The 8,160-nt window shown below is 40.4% G+C and overlaps 1 protein-coding gene across 1 annotated transcript in view; it reads right to left on the bottom strand.

The window, feature by feature from the left end:
- Positions 1 to 3,495: 3,495 nt before the first annotated feature.
- EMP3 (epithelial membrane protein 3 (MAM blood group)) overlaps positions 3,496 to 8,160 on the bottom strand; it is an 86,360-nt gene continuing 81,695 nt past the window's right edge. The window contains exon 6 of the mRNA XM_089690980.1: positions 3,496 to 7,290. The gene's annotated coding sequence lies outside the window, so the exon portion shown is untranslated. The remainder of the gene's footprint in view (positions 7,291 to 8,160) is intronic.

Here is an 8,160-nt window from a genome sequence, read left to right as displayed (position 1 = left end):
ATGCTCCCAACCTTGTGTTTGTGGATGGCCCCTTCCTGTTCCAACATGACTGCGCACCAGTGCACAAAGCAAGGTCCACAAAGACATGGATGAGCGAGTTTGCGGTGCTGGTCTGCATAGAATCCTGACCTCAACCTGATGGAACACCTTTGGGATGAATTAGAGCAGAGACTGTGAGCCAGGCCTTCTCATCCGACATCAGAGCCTGACCTCACAAATGCACTTCTGAAAGAAAGGTCAAACATTCCCATAGACACACTCCCAAATCTTGTGGACAGCCTTCCCAGAGTTGAAGCTGTTATACCTGCAAATGGTGATTCAACTCAATATTGAACCTTATGCACTAAGACTGGGATGCCATTAAGGTTCATGTAAAGGCAGGCATCCCAACACTTTTGGCAATATAGTGTATATACTCTAGCAGAAATGGGTAGACACCCTAATTTGAATAACAATGGCTTAGATGCGAAGAGGATCTTTAACTAGAAACAGCAACCTGAGTCCTGAGATGTTTAAAGTTCCTGATGTAATAGTTGTTCCTGATGTAGTATTTGTCTTTTGCTAGCAATGGCGAGGCGTATATTCAGTGGTGAACAATAGTAATTCAATGAAGATAACAGGTTGTGGTAAATGCTCAAAGCAAAGGTCTCCTGGTAACTGAAGTGTACAGATGCCTGCATGCAATGTCTCTGGAGTGTTGTTGGAAAGAGACTGTGCATCTGCCCACTCACCAAACCCATGGATAGCATGGCCTCCTAGCAACAGGGTTCTTACACAAGCTCTTGGCTGTTTGCAGTGAGGGGCAGGATACTGTCTGACAGCCTGTCAGCACGGCAAGCAAAGATTACTGGCTGAAGACTGGATATTGACAATCCCGATGCTAATGCGATCCCGGTGTGGTGACTGGCATCATTGCTGTGCTGAACTGGTGTGCAGAGTCCCACAGTAGTACCCAGCAATATGTCTCTGGAGGAGATCGGCAGTCCCCTGTGTTCAGCTTTGAATCCTGCCCCAAGAGAATGAGCCAGTATTTTGCTGTAGAATATATCTGATCTCCAAGCAACCTTCTGGTTCCCCAACTCTCTGGTAGTTGTATTTCAGTCAGAACTCAGAAATACAGAATGTATTGGCTATAAAACTACAGGTCCCAAGATCCTTTGCTGTTGGAAGAAATGGATCCACTCTGCTAACAAGAAGTGAGGTAGCAGTCTCGGTATTGGACACTAGGGGAAAAATGATCAACCATAGTCTCATCAGTAAATGGCACAATGATATAGCCAGTGCCCGGCTACACTCATATATTCTTTTGGGATGGACAAACCCTTTAAACTTAAGGTTCATTTTTAATACACTCTAGTGTAAATTACTTGTCTGTACTGCTTTACTGGTGTTTTTTTTATAGTGTGGGAAAATTTAGGTTTAAATGCAAATAGTAGTCCCAGCTCAAAGAACATATCTCTTTATCTTTTCACTGTCATATTATTATTCTCACCCTGTAATAGACAGATTTCAGTTCCTTATCATTTAAAATTGCAGGCAAAATCACAACTATTAGGAATTGCTATGGCAACCTGCAGGTAATTTGATTCTGCTAGCTCACTGGTAAGTTGCAAGGTATCATGGACTATTCAAACCCTGGCGCAGAAAATCACAAACAAGGAAATTACTTGTAATAGCTAATCTGTAAATGAAAGTGTGTTCCTGTGCTCTCATAACTCACACTGTGTTATTTTTTTTTAAATCTAATTTAAAGGGAAATTTCAATGAGAGATCCCTGTATTAGATTATCTTAATTTGGTATTTTTTTATACATTGTGAGCTACCATGGAGGTTGTTACACCTGGCACCTGGAGCATGTCTCCTGCCTGGTTTCCCAGATCTAGCAAGACTGCTCTGGCAGAGCATGTCACATATTATCAGTTTGACCTGCTCTGCTTTCAGCCATCAGAACTGAGCAGAGCGATATCCAGTCCAATACTGCCAGCATAGTTTTGGCCCAGTATAACTCAACACAGCCCCAAATGGTGAGAAACAGTGATGTGGGATCTCTGAAGCTTCTCTCAGGTAAGTGCACACAGAACCTCCCACTAACCGAATATGTCTGGGTTGTTATTAATCTGGCACAACCAGGGCTCGAAGGTAGGTATACAAAACAGTAGGAAAAGGGAGCAACCCTGTCAAGTTCCATTATATAGGAAAGACCATTCAGTGAGGCAATTGTTGACCCACAAAGGTGCTGTTGTGTGGGGGGAAATAGCCTTAGTCCATATAACTACCCCAAAATACAATCAACAAAGTCTGTTCATTAAAATAATATCATATTAGCACAACTCTTATGTACTGTATATGTGTGTGTGTGTATATGTACAGTGCATTCATAAATTATTTAGATCCCCCTTCACGTTTTTCAATTTTGTTCTGTTAGTCTGATACTACAGTTGTTTATGTAAAATTTTTTTCCATTACTCTACACTCAGTATCGCATATTGATAAAGTGAAAACAGAATTTTAGAAATGCCTGTGAATTTATTTAAAAGAAAAAAAAGAATTATCACGTGCCTAAGTATTCAGGCCCTTTACTCAGTACTTTGTTGAAGCCCTTTGGCTGCAATTGCAGCCTTGAGTCTTTTTGAGTATGACGTGAGAAGCTTTGCACACCTAAGTTAGGATCGTTTTCATGTTCTGAGGTCCTGAGCACTGAGGAACAGGTTTTCATTGAGGATATCCCTGTACTTTGCTCCATTCATCTTTTCCTCAACCCTGGCTTGCTTTTATGAAAACTCCAAGCGGGCTTTCATGTGTTTTGCACTGAGGAAGGCTTCCATCTAGCCATAAAGCCCAGATCGGTGGAGGACTGCAGGGATGTTTGTCCTTCTGGAACTTTGGCCCATCTCCACACAAGATGTCTGGAGCCCAGTCAAAGTGACCATCAGGTTCTTGGTCACCTCCCTTACTAAGGACCTTCTCCTCAGATTGCTCAGTTTAGCTAGGCGACCAGCTCTTGGAAGAATGAAAAAGGAAATGATGTGGCGCTGCTACCTATGAATAAACCCTAAACCTGTAAAAAGTAAACTCATAAATGCATGTAAATATCCACAATAAAACAAATAAAATGAATACACAAATAAAGTGATATTATAGTGCATGTGATAAATGCCAACTATATACGTGAAAAAAGAAACATGCATAAGCTGATAATGATGCCTAAATGCAGTGTATGTGCATAGATAACAAACCACACAACACTCACACCAATCTGGACTGCATGTCCAGTTTTCACGTGATCGTGAGTAATCTAATGATAGGATTATTATAGGTGCTCCAAATTTCTCTAAAAAATATACCCCACATAAAGTATTAGTTCAATCTAAACTGTGTGTGAGTCTGTTTTTATGGTTGCAGCCAGAGAATTCTTCTGGCCAGAGGTTTAAGGTGGTGTGGTTACCTATTACATGTGTAATTGTGATTGTGAATTCAGCTATGATAGCAACAGTCTACAGGCAAGAATTTAATTGAAATATTGTCTTCCAAACAGTGACTCCTTTTCAGAAAATGCAGCTTGAAGGCAATACATCAGGACAGGAATTTATAGCTTTAGCTCAACTTTAAAGCAGGCTTTATATGGATTACAGTACAGTAAACCTGAGATATACTCAAGAATATAAAACAAAGACTTCATTCAAATACAGTGAAAGTTATGTTGTGTGGGTAATGTTGCAACAAAAAAGACAGAGCAGTGATAATTTTGCACCCACATGCATATGAAATAAATCTGCCTTAGTTACACTTGATCCATGCTTTTGGCATTAAAACCATTGTATTGTGTTTTCAACAATATCCTGTACATTTGGTCTGTATAGGATCCAAAGTAATGAGTGATAGAATGCGTCTTTTGCCAAAATTGGCCACATTTCAATAAAGCATCAACATTAAGTGTAGTATATATAGTGAATACAGAAATTTACAACCAGTCTGTTTACATTGTAGTGGTCCCCAAGGGCCCTTTGTATTCCAAGCATCCTTCAAGGCCACGTGTAACAGTCTCTTTTCATGTCCCAGCACCTGGATGTCTGATTGTTGCATTATACATTTGTACTTACTTGTTCTCATACAGTCTTTTTCTGGGAAGGGTTTCTAATTTCCACTCTAAATCTTATGTACAATATCCCACAGAAACCAATCAAAGGTCCCTAACTCACATTCATACATACACATACAAGGCCATTTTAGACAGGAGCCAAATAAACTACCAGTATGTCTTTGGAGTGTGGGAGGAAACCAGAGTACCCAGAGGAAACTCAAGCAGACACAGGGAGATCATGCAAACTCCACGGAGGTAGGTCAGGATTCAAACTGTAGACCCTAGTGCTGCCAGACGGAAGTACTAACCATTTAGCCATTGTGCTGCCCCAATATCCACTTATATCAGGGGTCTCCAAAGTTTCTAAACAAAGGACCAATTTATTGTCCATCAGACTTTAGTTGGGCCAGACTGTGGCCAGTGGCGGTGTACATTTTCCTGGCATCAGTGGGTGTAAACATTGCCACATTTGGTATTAGGGGGAGGAGTAGTGCCCCATTGTTGGTATCATTGGAAGGAATAGTTCCCCATTATTAGTGTCAGTGGAAGAAATGGTGTTCCAACGTTGGTGTCAGTTGGCATAATAGTGTCTCAGTGAGAGGAATAGGGCCAGATAAAGGCAAGCAAAACGCCACAGTTTGGAGATTACTAGCTCATAGTTTAGAGGTCTGATTTCAGATTTCATGTCTATAAAGGGAAAAACCAAATAAGATTTTGCAAAGTGGGATACAGTGGATTCTCAAGAGACCTGGAATGAAATAGATACACTCTGAATGCAAATGTTTTCTATGTTTACGTTTACATTTTTTATGTTTGTCTGTAGATTTAGGCAAGCCTTTAACTGCTTGATAATTTTAATAAGAAAAGTAAATATTATGCAGAATGTAAATACCTTTGTTATACCTTTGTACAGTATACATTATTCCTGCATCTAAGAGGGTGGGAGGCTCAATCAAATCAGTGACCTTTTTTATTCTTTTTTGAGGCTTTATCAACTTATTGGGCATCATAATATGTCTCACCCATAGACATTCTTGCTTCAGAAAATCTCATAATGATGGGCAGAGCTGGATTATCATGGCAGATAAAAATAAAATATGGGTACTTGCTGTGTAATTCACCTTCTTTCACATAGTTTTTATTATATGAAGATGATATGCAGTATAAGCCGGAAGTCCATTTTAACCTTTCTACTGCCTAAAGCTAGCCATACATAGATTTCTCCTGTTCAGTCCATGGGCTGAACGAGAGAAAAATAGGAGATTCCTCCATGCAAGTTAAACAATGTGAATAGAGGAATTTTCCATGATGGCTATTGTATTCTGACAGTTGGCATCAATGGCTGTCAGAATACCCAAACAGTGACTGAATCTGATTGGATACCTGGACAACAATTTTCTTCCTGGTTTCTGGGTGGTGCCAACAGGACCCATGGGCTTGAATTTTGGCCTATTCATTTCAACAGGAATCTGATGATATTTGAGCTGTCTATGGCAGCCTTAAAGGAAAACTATGGTCAACGCATACATTTTAATTTATAACATCAGCACGGTAATAACAATACAAACGATATTATTACTGACAATTCAATATAACCTTACTTAAAAAAATCTACTTTCATATTGCGAGTGCTCTTTATCTGGTGACCATCTCTTTCTACAATTTCCTGGATTCCCTGCATGCGTTTCAGCTTTCCCTCTGCTGTTTACTTTCAATTTCTAAGGACTACATATCCCATGGTACCTTGCTGCCTGCAGGCAGTGATTCCTATACAGACTCTGCCTCTTGAAACTCCCCCTCATAGAATCTCTGTAGATCGGAAGTCAGGCTTTGTGAATTCTGTGACACAGCAATGCCTACTCACAGAGCATACAGTAGTGAATATGTGTCACAAAATTCAATTAAGTAAATGTGTGGAAATCTTCACAACATAAGTTTTCAAACTTCAAGATAGTTCAGATTAATAGGAGTAGGCTAGAAATAATTGAAATTCAACGTGGAAATGAATAAACAATTTTACATTTTGGCCATAGATATACTTCGGGAATGCCATGTATGTCTAAACCAATGGAGAGCGACATATTATGAACACCAATAGCTCAGGCTTATGGTGGAAATAGTAGTGATCAGACAGGGTTATCCAGCTTGTTCGATCATTACTCCTCACACACACAAATACATTTTAGCCCAGAGATGTACGTAGCCCTGCCCAGTTGGTTATGATTATGCACGAGATCCTATGAAACGCGTTAACATGTTTTGTATACATGTCCTGGTGTTCTATGTGTCCTATGGATTAATAAATATTTGCTACTGTTCATCAATCCTCTGGTGTGTGGCTAACCCTTCTTCCTATTGCATCACGTGACTGCACCTGCCTTGGTTTAATCTGGATTGTTTGCCTGAGTGGTAATACCTCTGCTTTTTGAACAGCCTGACTGTTGGCCTGTCTTTTTTTCTACTGCAGTTAAAGTATTCCCAAAGACAAAACTTTTATTTGTTTGTTTTTCTGTGGAGAGATTAAAAGACCTGTCAGGTTTTTATTGCTGCCCTGTGCCTCCATTAGGCAAATTCACCCTCTCTATTAGTCCTGTTTACTGGTATCATTAAAAGTGAGAGTGAAAGAAAATCCAACTTTTGTGTCTCCCCAGATCAGTAATAGAGGGGTAATATTCCAATGGAGACACTGGGGTTCATTTACTAAAATGGGAGTAGCTGGGCATGGTAGCCAATCAGCTTCTAACTTCAGCTTGTTCAATTAGGCTTAGACAATAAAACCTGGAAGCTGATTGGTTTCTATGCAGAGCTGCACCACATTTTGAACTGTTCAGTTTTAGTAAATCAATCCCCCTCAGTTCTGACCTTGGTGACAAGTAGGGATTCCCTCATTTTGGAAAGATTTCTTAGCACTTTCTGTTTTGGCTATGGGAGAAAGTGAAATATATTTCCCCAATGGGACACAAATGTAAGAAAAAAATTGACGGGGGGTTGTTACTCAATCAGTGAGCAGCATCAACAACAGCACACATATGAAGTAATTTCTCTATTGTTGCTAGCAAGTTCTCTGTCAAGTCATGTACATGCATTGTACCTAATGAACCCAGGGTACTGCCATCCCCTCTACTAGTTCTGTGGTACACGGGAACGCAGGAAGAATCTCACCTGCCACCTATAGTATTCTGATTGCCGATACAATTCATATTCATGTACTTACAGTTGTGACCAAAATTATTCAACCCCCAATGCTGTAAAGGGGTTTAGGGACTATAGTGTACATTTGGAATTGTATTCAGAATCAAATCCTACAAGGACGTTGTAACTACCCAAATGCAACTAAAATGACATCAATTGTTTATGTAATACAGTAGTAAATGGTTCTTATGTGGTTTCTTCATTGCCACAATTATTCAACCCCTTAAAGACTACCACTCTGAAGAACAGAGGTTCATACAGGTGCTTTCCATCAGGTATTGAAAACACCTGTGGATGTCACCGAGCAGCAATCAAGCATAATAAGCACCAATTAGGCAGCTTTAAAATGACTGTGATACTCAGCTCCTTCTAGACATTTACTGGTGTGGTTACAAACATGGTGAAGGCAAGAGAATGGTCCAGGAAGACAAGAGAAGAGGTGATTTCTCTTCACAGGAAGGGCAATGGCTATAAGAAGATTGCAAAGATGTTAAACATACCAAGAGACACCTTAGGAAGCATCATTCGCAAATTCAAGGCAAAGGGCACTGTTGAAACGCTACCTGGTCGTGGCAGAAAGAAGATGCTGACTTCGACTGCTGTGCGCTACCTGAAGCGTAGAGTGGAGAGAAGTCCCCGTGTGACTGCTGAGGAACTGAGAAAAGATTTGTCAGATGTGGGTACAGAAGTTTCAGCCCAGACAATAAGACGCACACTGCGTAATGAAGGCCTCCGTGCCAGAACTCCCAGGCGTACCCCCTTGCTGTCTCCAAAGAATAAGAAGAGTCGACTGCAGTATGCCAAAAGCCATGTGGACAAACCACAAAAGTTGTGGGATAGTGTTCTGTGGACTGATGAAACAAAATTAGAACTGTTTGGGCCCATGG

Source organism: Staurois parvus, unplaced genomic scaffold (genome assembly GCF_062004578.1).
Source record: "Staurois parvus isolate SC_StPar_1 unplaced genomic scaffold, SC_StPar_1.0 ptg000548l, whole genome shotgun sequence".
Lineage (NCBI taxonomy): Eukaryota > Metazoa > Chordata > Amphibia > Anura > Ranidae > Staurois > Staurois parvus.
The sequence above is the reverse complement of the archived record's forward strand: the minus strand, read 5'-3'. Positions and strand labels throughout refer to the sequence as shown.